The sequence below is a fragment of the Talpa europaea genome, assembly GCF_964194135.1.
Source record: "Talpa europaea genome assembly, chromosome: 3".
NCBI classification, from domain to species: Eukaryota; Metazoa; Chordata; class Mammalia; order Eulipotyphla; family Talpidae; genus Talpa; species Talpa europaea.
In genome coordinates, this window is record NC_140069.1 from 115,000,508 (window position 1) to 115,012,614 (window position 12,107).

The following is a 12,107-nucleotide window of genomic DNA, read 5'->3' on the forward strand; positions in this document are numbered from 1 at the left end:
TATGACCAAAATTTGCTCTATATTCTAGTTACCTTTGCCTCCCTTAGTGTCTTTTCAACTGTAGGAAAGAAAACTCAACTCTGCAATTAAATATGCTTTTATTAGAAACTGCTTGCTCTCATAAACTACCTTATTTAGCAGATCTTCTGGTTTCAAATAAAGAATGTTTTAGGTACCGCTTGGGTTGCATTGCAGATGGACTTTTACAAATAACAATGAACTATTTGCCTTAATGTCAGAGTTACATATGCTTTTTTGAAGCAATTTTTACAATTCTCATAAATTATTTTTTCTTGAAGTCAGTAATAAAAAACAAGGGAATTATTATTACAGCATGAACGTTTCTTGGAGAATGTATTTGTTGATAAGATGAATGTAATATAAACATTGATTTTTACAGGAAGGGAGCATGGTCTTTAAGCATTATTTTGCTAATCTAGTAAATTAAGTCACACTCTTATCAGCATGCCCTTCCAGAGAGGTCAAGCACAGGCAAATGGCACAGTAGCGCAGGGGTAGAGCAGGAGAAATTAGTAGTAAAGGCAACAATATAAGGATCACAGTCCCCGTGCCTTCTGCCCTCCTCACCCCAGGGAGAGAAGGCATTGCCTATCAGAAATGGAAACACCAAGCTCCTTGCCCCTAAACACACACTCCTTTCTGCTCTCCCTTTTTTTTTTATCCATGTGAACCTGAGAATGGCCTGGTGAAAGTAGAGGGAGAGTCTGCATGTTGGGGGACCATTGCTCAAGCTTGTTGCAGACAAGCTCTGGAGCTGGCCATGAGCGAGCTGCGTGGAGACTGTCTTTCCTGCACTGAGAACACCACACCTGCTGGGAAATGCCTGCTCTCCTGCTAGGGGAGTGGACCCCATCCCATGTAGCTCATTGCTAGGCAACCCAGAGAAAGTGCCAGCAGCTTCCACTAGATGGTGGCCCCTTGCCAAGGCACGATTATGTAACGAGTGGATTATTGACATTCTCTAATTTTTAAAACAACTTGTAAGTTTATTCTTTCTCTCAAAGCACTCTAGGCTTCTTCTCCTGAACTGCAGGTTGTCTCATGCTGCCAGTCTGTGTCTTCACATGCTCTGGAGTCATGTCTTAGACTGAAATTAAGTTCTAAAGTTAGCACATCAAGCAAAAATTACATAGAGTCAAAATAATCCTAAAAATCCATCTGGGTCACATCGTTTTGGAGACTAGCATACTGAGACAACTCAGCTGGCTTTTTCCTCTGGTGTTGGAAAGAATTCTTTCTGGAGTTAAAGTAACGACTGGAATTTAGTCTTTTGGATATTTAAGATATATAACTGGAATCACATACGGCTCAGATAGATTCTAATCTCTGCCAAAGGGATGAGAGAGCTTAATCAAACTGAGGAAGTAGTAGTTTCACTGGACATCCTGTGATTGAATATGTAAAATGTAACTCCTCCATCTAGTATAAAAACTATGATTTTGTCTCTATTTCAATATGCAGATAATCTTTGCAGGATTCCCTTTGTGTCCCAGTGATGGATGTCAGTTACAGTTTGCCCTTTTTTTGCATCCATGATTTTAGAATTACACTTCACCTTCCTGGCTTTTGTCTGTTAAATGAGTGGTTTGCATTAAGTGATTGCTAAGCTCTCTCCTACTTCAAGGAATATCCTCTGCACCTTGCATTAACAAGTATAAATTTGACCATTTTCCTACATTAAGCCTTGTTATTTTCTCATTATTATTTCTGATCAAAGAATACTTAACATTTTTCAACATTCTCTTTCAATTTTTACTTGTTAGTTGGCTGGACAGTAACCCATATTAGCATTCTTTAATTTTATTTTAATGATTTTAACAATCCCATCATATGAATGTTAGGAAAGAAGACTTTCAAGAAAGGTGAATTATTATAATAGAATTTTTCTTACAAAGTTATAAGGAAAATGAAATGTATTTAATATATGCAGATATGATAATGATGTTAAAATTATCATCCAAAAGTCAGGAAGATAAAGATAAACTTATTAAAAAAAGAGTAAGAAACACTATCAAAGCTGAATACATTTGAAGAGAATATTGTTTTCCCTTTTCTTTATAATACAAAATAACATTGTTAAACAATACTAATTACTAGATTACTAGTGTTTAACAGATGACTTTATGTTTAACTAGATGAAATTACATTACAATGCAATCAGCTGTAATTGTATTCTGTAATTGTATTACAGAAAAATTGATAAATCACAAAACTTTGTCAAATGTCACATGTTTAAGTTCAACCTAGTAAACTAAGATACAAGTTTAAATTGTCAGGAAAATCAACTTTCTGTCCTGTGGCTGAGAAGATTCACAAGATTTTCTGCTAGTGAAAGAGATATTGCTGTGATGAACCAACAAAAAGTTTTGATTAATCTAAAAAAAATTCTCCATAAGGTGTCTGGTTTCTGAAAGCTTATCAAGCACCACTTGTTAAGTTCATCATAATGTAAAGAATTTACTTCAAATTTCCATTAAGCACAACACTCAAAGGTGAAGGCCAAGAAAGTCCCCTCATTCTCTTCTCACTTCACTTTTCCCAGCTTTAATTGTGTATATATTTTTGTGTATATAAACTTACAGGGATATTTCTTTTTTTCTGTAATATTGCTTTATAATAAAGCTAAATTTGGGGCATAAACTTAATATGTTAATACTTCATCACTATCAGTCAATACAGAAAAATAATATCAAATAGTTACCACCTATTAAACACTCAGTATATATTAAGCATTTTTCAAAGCTCATTTAATCATCACTATAAAACTATGTTGGAATATTATTCTGTTTTACAGAATATTATTCTGTTTATTCTGTTTTAAAGGAGCCAGGACATCAATCTACTAGGGGTAGAAACAGAGTTGCAGCCTAGGACAGGAGTTAGGAGACTTTATATTGTCCACATTTAAGTTAGACTTGACTCTAAGACTCTACATAGAAATAATAATGTTCAGATCAACTTATATACCATGTTGTATCTTCAAACACTTTCATATGTTTCATCTGTTTGCTCTTGCCAGGAGCCTTATGAGATGAGTGGGACATTTACAGATGATTCATTCACAGGTCAGAGATTTTAGAGAAATTTCACAGACCATAGTTGTAAACTTAATCTCCAAATGTAGCTTACCCTGCAAGATTGTTTTGATCTCAAAAATGGGAAAAAATGACAAGTCATATTCATTGTAAGTGATTTTCACTTTGGTGAAGACAGAGGTACACATAAAATTGAGAGGGGCAGACAGTGCAGTTGGCTCCTCACCCCTCATTACTCATGGCCTAATCCAGCACTAACAGTTAATTTTTATATGTGCACCAGAACATTTTCATCCACAGTCCAGGTTCCATGTTATCATAGCAGGAATTTCTTGCTGAGTAAGTACTATGTTTTCATTGCTTACTACATCACTAGACCTCAGCAAGACCTAGTAGATCCTTTTTAAAGTCTGAGGCCAGAAATGCATAGTTGTATTACTACTGACTACCCCTTTCCAATTTGCATACAACTTTAAACTTATTCATAAATATTAATGCAGAATAGCTTTATTGCCATTATGATAATTGGTAGACATGCCCATGTTCAACTTCCAGAATTGGTCAGGGTGGAGTTCAGGAAAATTAGTTAGAACTAGCCCTAAGGAACACGGAAAGGCAGAGGAGATGCTTTTGGTTTAAAAACCATGTTACCCAAAGCCAGTTCCGTTGGCTCCTCATTCATACAGTCTTATCATTTCATTCCTCACATTTTTCAGTATGAAAAAAAATACATGTTTTCTAATGAAACATAGACCCTATTTCTATGCATATAATTATTGGGTTCTTTCAAAATCATTTAATAATTAAAATTAGATACTATAGTTTCACATTTCTTTAGAAAATCAGCAGGTAATTTACAATGTTGTGAAAGTGTCCAGGTTCCAATAAATACTGATAAAAATAAATTTAGAGTCACCTGGCTAAAATATATATTACCAAGCATAATGCATGCTTGCATACACTTAAGTAGTATAACTTGAAAAGTAAGTGTGTATTTGTGTCAGAATCACATAAATCAGTGTTGCTGGATCTGGCACTAAACAAAGCTGGGTTTGATTCATGCCTCTTCCCCTTAGTGTAAGGTCAGCAGAAAATTGTTTACCCTCTCTGAGGAGCAGATGAATTAAAAGCATGGAAACTGTTTAGCTGAGAGACAGGCACACAGTGTTTGCTTGATGAATTTTAGGTCCCATTTCTCTCTGCTATCCACAGTTCTCCCTTTATTCTTTTCTTTATTTACAAGGCTGACATTCTTTCTTCAAACTATTTCTTTCCACAAATTGTGTTATCTATCAAACAGTATTTAAATCTCAACAGGAACTAAGTAACTTTAAAAGTGTGCAAAATGGAATTTTCTTCTGAAATAGTCTTCTTTATTTAGAGTTTTAAAATTAGATAAAAACAAACTTAACCACTATGGGGGCCTACATTCAAGTTATGCAAAAATCATCCCCTTACCACAGTGATGATGTGAAACTATCATCTAATCTGTATGAAGCTTTGTTCTTCCAGTGTGGCATAATTTTAGACAATGTACTAATTATGTAAAAATCTTACCAATACTCATCCCCACCCCGCCGAAAGCAATCTTTCAAAAACAACTATGAAGCAGCTTATGCCTTTCTTTGCTCTTGGTTCTGCTGAACCTTTGTTCTCTATTCCCATTACTTTCCCTCCATGCTTTTCTTTCCAGTGTCCCTGTCTTTTCGGAATGAAAGCCTTCTGCCCACACTCAGACTTATTAGTGGCAAGGTATTGAAAGTTTCTTTGTAGATTCTAGGTATCCAGAAAAAAGATCCTTCCTCCCTAAGACTCATCAAAAGTAGTGTTTTATTTTGTTTTGTTTTCTGATTCTTCCTCCATTACTTTCTAACATGTAAGAGGAATAGCTATTTCCCCATAACCTGGGCAGCAGTGAAGACCCATTAGTCAGGAATAATACTTTTATACACCTTTTTCTCACTCTGAATATTGGATTTGGAAACCTGGAGAGTATTTCTACTATGTAAAATTGGAATTATTGTCCAGTCCTGTTGACTTTCAGAATTGGCCATACAACCTTGTTCCCAGTCTATTTAGCATCACATATTCACCTCAACTTCCTCCTTCAAGGATAATTTCAGATGTTATTGAGTCCTTGGTAATTCTCTTGATTTCTTTGGATTCAGGCCCCAATGTATTTCTGTATCTTTGTGTCTATCATTACATGTGAGAGGTATGTATGCATTTGTGTCTCCCCCATTAGAGGATGGGCCCTCTTGGGAAAGGATTGTGTCATATTCATCTTTGTGTCCTCAGTGACTAACACACTGATGAAATAATGAATGTATATAAGTGATTTGAAGGACTAAAGTCATTCAGTCAGAACTGGCAGACACCAGTGATCTTATCTCAATACAGAAAGATCTTAAACTAGTGTAGCCTTTTACTTTCCTTATAGATGATCTCTATCCTATTCCAGGTTTATAACTCACTACTTTTACTCAATATATAAGCAAAAGGTTTGAAATGCCTTTGATAACAACAATTCCTCCTGCACTTGGCAATATCATATGAAAGATTTCATGGGAATGAGAAGGGATGGGCAGAAAACATTTTTAAATGCACGCCTGAAGCTTCTGAAATGAGTCTGTGTATCTTGTAAGTCCTGGGGGCTTCATGACATGATTGACAGGGCACATTGCTATTTCTGCTGGGAGTAACATATCAAATTTTCCATGTAATTGGTAAATAGTAGTGGTTATGTGATGAAATCCCTTTATGCATAAGATATACATAAAATACGCAGTACAAGTTAATGTCTGAACTAAATAATTTATCACTATTTTGGGGGAAGAGGAGAGAGGTCATATATCAGAGAATATTCCCTACATTAGTCTTACATGGAGTAGAAGACAGATCCCTTAGCTGTGAGGCTTTCAGAGTCTACACATGGATATTCATCTCCTTCAGCAGTGATTTTACCTCCCACTTGGACACACCATATCCCCAGATCCGACATCCTCATGTCCGGAAAGAACAGGTGAAAGTAACACGTGAATGACTCAATCTTCCCACCCACATTCCCAAAGCAAACTCACATTCCCATTAGGTACAGTAGGGAATAATAAATGGACATTTATAGAAGGGAAATTATCACCTAAGTGTTAGAATTACTAAGAAATCTTTCAAGAGGTGAGATTCAATTATTCTGTTCTTTAAAAGAGTTCTAAGTAGAATGGATTCAATTTTTCCATTTATCCAAAGCTTAATTTTAAAATGAAGTATATATAAAACATTAGTTTTAAACTAATACTTTTAAACTTCAGCTTTACAAAACCCTATAAGGTAAGCATTGTATTACATAAACCCTGTGTTATATTATGATTTTTGTTCCTGTTTTATTGCCCCATTAGACTATATTTCTGATTGATTGATCACTGCCCCTCCCTCCACCCCCTGCCAGAGTGCCAAGCAAAGAGTATTGTGGAAACAAATATTTGACAAATCTTGATAGCATTTGTTGAGTATTTACATTCAGGTAATTTATTTTAATTCATTTAATATATACAACAACTCTATGAAGTATATAATAATTTTTACTCCAATGTTTTTTTAATTTTATTATAAAATAATATAAAATAAATTTTATTATTTTAATTCACTGAGTACTTACATTCAAGTAATTTATTTTAATTCATTTAATGTGTACAATAACTCTATGAAGTATATAATGATTTTTATCCCAACCTTATCCTCCAAGTAAAATAGATTTTTTTTTTAAAGATTTATTTATTTATACAAGAACCGGGGTATAGGCCAGCTGTGTGGGAGGGTGAGAGGATTCATCAGAGACAGAACCGGGAACAGAACAGGCAGACTGACTGAAATACACTGCTGAGGGGAGCAGTGGGCGAGACAGGAGAGGTCTGCTGCGCCATGTGGGTTGCTCTTCGGCCAGGGGGATCTAACCAACACTGCAGGGGCTGCAGAGAGCTTCAAAGCATTGCACTCAACTGCCTGCGCCACCAGGAGGGCCCCAATTAAAATAGATTTAGAAAAGACCCAAAAGGAACAAGTGTGCACAGAAAAGATAACAAATTGAGCTGTAACCCAGTACCCCAAACCAGTCTCCCAACCCCAATGCTGAGTGCCTACCTCCATGGTTATCCCATATTTTGTCCCTAACAGTAGTTTTTTCACATATGAGAACATTTCTGTTGTAACACAGGATAGCAACCGCTTGTTATCATCTCCTCCAGTACAAATCTCATCATCAAAGTGGTATGACTTTTTCATCTAACACAAAAATGCCCTTAGGAGACTCTGTTTTTGAAGTATTCTGTGGGTCTTTACCCAAATGCATATTGGTTATATTGTATGAGCTGGCCCTTAGCTTCACATAAAGTTCTGATCATCACAACATATATTTTGTGGGAGAATTAAACTGGAAAAGAGTGATATCTATCACTTTTTATGTATGTCTGCCGCTATCCATGCACTTTTTTTAGTAAATAATTTGGTTAAGCACTGGCTGCTTTATGGTTTTGAGTAATTACTGCAGACACCTTGTTTAACATTTCACTGTAGTACATGCTCCACGTGAAAGTTGTTCTGTTCTCTCCCACATAACTTGAATGGAACTCAAGGGACTTATGCTAAGCAAAATAAGGAGAAGTGAATATGTTGGATGATTTCATTTATATGTGGAACATAAAGAAACAAAACAAAAAACACACAAAGCTAAAACAAACAAACCCTTGAGATCTGAGTGTAGAATTGAGGCTATCAGAAAGGGAGGGTAGGAGTGGTCCACAATGACTCGGACAGGGCCAGTGGACTTTGGTGGAGGATAATGGGTGTTTTGGTGGTAGATGTGGTATGGTAACAAACATCTAAAGAGGTGTGAACTTATACCTGTAAAGCACAGTGTTGTAAACCAAATTTACCTCAATTAAAAAAAAATACAATTTAAAAATAAAATAAAGTAGTAAGGTAAAAGTAGCAATATTTATAAAGACATGTAAAGAGCTCATTATCTGACCCCAGAAATTTATTCTAATGTTATGTTTCAGAAAACACAATATGTTATACTGCTAAAAGTGTTTATTAAGGAATCATCTATCATTGAAAGGAAAAAATACAAATAAGACTGGATATAACTGAAATACAAAATCATATTGAAATGTTATCTTAATTCCACTGACATCTACATAGCCATTAAATGTACATTTATTATAAAGACTAAGGAGAACCTGGAGGGAGAAGTTTTTGAAACATTACATAAAATCATAAAATATCATTAATACTGTATAATGATCACATATACATACAGACATGATTTCCCAAAGCAAATACATATTGGAAACTCTAAAAGTTTAGTTATTTATAAGACAGTTTACTATATTAAAGCTTTATACAATAAAAATACTGAAAATGCCAATGTTTTACCTTATTCTGAAATAATCAGTTGGTTTAGGAAGACTTAATCTTTCCTGTTTTTGTTTTTATGTGCTATTTTTAAGTCTCTCACATTCATCCAGAACTACAAAGCAGTAATATATTTGAACCTATTTTAAATTTCCATTCTAATTTCTTTTCCATTGCAAAAGGAGGGAGTTAAGAGAAAAATGAGTGAATTTATGGGCAAAGGGAGTTGATGGAATGTCACCCGTTTGTATTCAGATTATTTTGCTATGCCAAAATGAAGGTGTCTCATATCAGTCTTTCATTTTGTAAATGAAAATGAGATTAGGATATACCCATTTCAGAATATGTGTCTTTTCCCACTTGGTTCTTTAACACCTAGGATTCTTTTAGTGAAATGTGACAATAGACTAGACATAATTAAAAAGTAAGAACTCTTGGTAGCTTCCCAGGTCCCTGCTTTGAATGGAAGTTAAATGAAATAGTTAGCAATTATCTCACAGATCCTAAACAATGAGGAGGAGGATGGCCTTTGTCTTTCACTTCCTCTGTACCCATTGTAAGACCCTCAAATCCTTGCTAAAGGCACTTGAAATTATTCATGTTGGAAGCATGAGGAAGACAAACTTCCCTAATGTGCTACAAAAATATTTCTTTGTGATAGGTCTTTTTAAGTTTGGGGGCAGGTTTAAATGAATGACTTCATTTGTGACTGCAATTTTTTGTAACAATTAGCTGAGGATACTGAAGTATTTTCCAATTTCTACTATTACTGAGATACAAGTAATGCCAGCCTGATTCATTGGTATTTTCATTCACTGTAAACTCTAGAAACTGTAATAAAGGGAATATTTTCAACATAGTATCCACAAAGAAGGTGGCTCCAAATGGATTTTGCTAAGGAAACAATTGCATGCAATTCATACCTTGAAGAAACCCAATTTTATATATAAATGTATTCCAGAGGGCCTCCCTGGTTGAGTGCTGGGTTGCGAGGCTGCCCACAGCCTCTGCAGCACTGGTTCTATCCCCAGCTGCCGAGCAAGGGTCCCACATTGCACGCAGACAGACCTCTCCTGCTGCCCGCTGCTCCCCTCAGCAGTGTACTTCATCAGTCTGCCTGCTCTGCTCCCCGCTCTGGCTCTGGTGAATTCTCTCACCCTCCTGCGCTTCTGACTGTGCCCAGTGCTTGTATAAATAAATAATAAATAATAAATCTTAAATGTATTCCAGAAAGTTTTTGTATTTTCTAAGGATAAAAATATGCATACAATGACCTGCAAAACAGAATGGATAGGAAAAGAAAAAATGAAGTTCAATAAACTTCAGAGCTATTTCTTGGTTTCTTGAAATTGCTTAACACATATTTGTAAACAAAATTCTTAAAACATACACTCAGCATTTAGTTATCTACCCAAAAAAGATTACCTTTAATTGTGTCCAATGCTCAGTATACAAAAGTGAGTAACATGTGGACGCTGTATACAAGCATACACAATCTTGGAAAGGAAATAAACAGGAAAATCAATCATCAGAACTCAGTATGATAAGGTTAATATGGCCTGTGAGATTCATTCTTCTGAAGCTGCCACTTAGGTTGTTTTTATACTACATCACAGAAACTTCTTTATTCAAGATTTTGCAGGAAATATCTCATAAGACTCAGTAACAGGAATTTGAACAATGGTTTGGGTTTATCTTAAAGACCCTAGACTATAACTGGTTTCTCTTTCCCACTGAATCAGCAGCTTGAAAGCGCAAAGCTGACTTGCCACATAACTCAAGTTAAACATATAGGGCCCGTATTATCAATTTGTCTACAAATCTTCCTCCTCAATTCAACTAACTTCACCCTGATTTGGTTTAATTTTTGTTGGTGATGGTCTATAAAAGTACCTCAAATCCTTTTAATGATAAGACAGGATATAAGAAAATAAGTAAATAAACTCAATGAGAGTAGTCCGCTGAAGGTTTTATGAGAGTCAAGGGGAGGAGTTATAAGATATGAGAAAGCCTCATAGTAATAATGACAGTAATAGCAGTGCACTTACTGGTAATAGTAATAAAAAATATATCTTGAAGAATAAAGAATAACTACACCTTATAATTATATGTATATTTATGTACCTATGCTTTGCAAATTTTATTTCTCTTATCTTCAGAGCAACCCCAAGAAGTAGATCTGAATGTCAGATGAGGACATTGATGCTTAGAAAATTGAGTGATTTTAGGGCCTCCCCTGGTGGCGCAGCGGTTGAGCCCTGGGCTGCGAAGCTGCCCACAGCCTCTGCAGCGCCGGTTCAATCCCCGGCCGCTGGGCAAGGGTCCCACATGGTGCGCAGACCTCTCCTGCTGCCTGCTGCTCCCCTCAGCAGTGTATTTCTCAGTCTGCCTGTTTTGTTCCCTGCTCTGGCTCTGGTGAATCCTCTCACCCTCCTGCACTTCTGACTGTACCCAGTGCTTGTATTAATAAATAAATAAATCTTTAAAAAAAAAGAAAAGAAAAGAAAATTGAGTGATTTTCCCAGGTTGTCTTGCTCCAAGTGAGGGACATTGAATCTCGAGTGAATAGAGAATAGGATGTTGCCTAGGAAAGTAACTCCAAGTATATCCAAAGCAAAGGGTGCAGGTGGTGATTCAGCCAAAGCTAAAGCTACACAGATAAATAAGGGCAAAGTCAGGAATAATATGCCCCTAGGTAATGAGATTTCAAAGGATTTCTATAAAGGAATTACATGAAAATGAAGCAAATGGAAGAAAGGCTTTAAATTCTGACCCTTCTGAATTAGAATAACAATGTCAGAGTTTATGGGGTAAGGATGCTTAGAGAGCTGCTGCTTGTTATTGAGCATATAAAAGCTCAACAGACTGTGTCAACTGATTATTTCATTTACTGTCACAATCACCAGGAGGAAGACAATATCATGGTCATTTTATAAAAGAAGGCACAAAGTTTAGGTTTAATAACTTAATCAAGGTCACACAGCTAATCAAGCATTAGAGCTGGATTTTGAATCCAAGACTAATTGACTTCTGAGCCCGTGTGGCAAACAGCTTCCTTACCCTGAATTCCATGAGATACATAATTAGATATTGCAGTCATCTTATGTTTCTGACAACCACTTTTCTATCTCACTAGGAATTATCTGCTTTATAATAATGGAAAAATGGTTGTTGAGCTCTTGCTTATTTTACCTCTTTTCCCTTCTGATGTGTACTTTTAGAAGGTGTGAGTGTCTGTGTGTGTACATGTACATCAACTGTCTGTTCAGTTGAACATTGAAAACAAAAGGTACTAGAGAAGAGATGCATTTTAGAGATAAACAAGGTCAAAGCCCAGCCTTTCCACTTACTAAGCATGCACTTAAAAGCAAGTCATTCAACCTCCTATGGCCTGTCAATTTCATCACTTTTAAAAGGGGAATAAATCGAATCTAGAACTATTGTTGTGAGGTTTAAATGAGGAAATAGCATCTGACAGAATTAAGTACTCATTAATTGTTAATTTGTCTTCTGATCCCTTTCTCCTTGTCATTTTTTCATATCATAAATCTGTTTCAGTTTGTACAAAGAATCAAAATCAATGTATATGCCAGCTCTCTCATGGGGCATTTATATCCTAAAGAAATAGCCTGTTGGCATGGC

General features: G+C 35.8%; 1 protein-coding gene across 4 annotated transcripts in view; it reads left to right on the forward strand.

Annotated features, from left to right (window-relative positions):
- The window catches only part of MAGI2 (membrane associated guanylate kinase, WW and PDZ domain containing 2), a gene marked incomplete at both ends in the record, with an annotated part of 1,136,641 nt that overhangs the window by 866,919 nt on the left and 257,615 nt on the right, over window positions 1-12,107 (forward strand). The window lies entirely within an intron of this gene.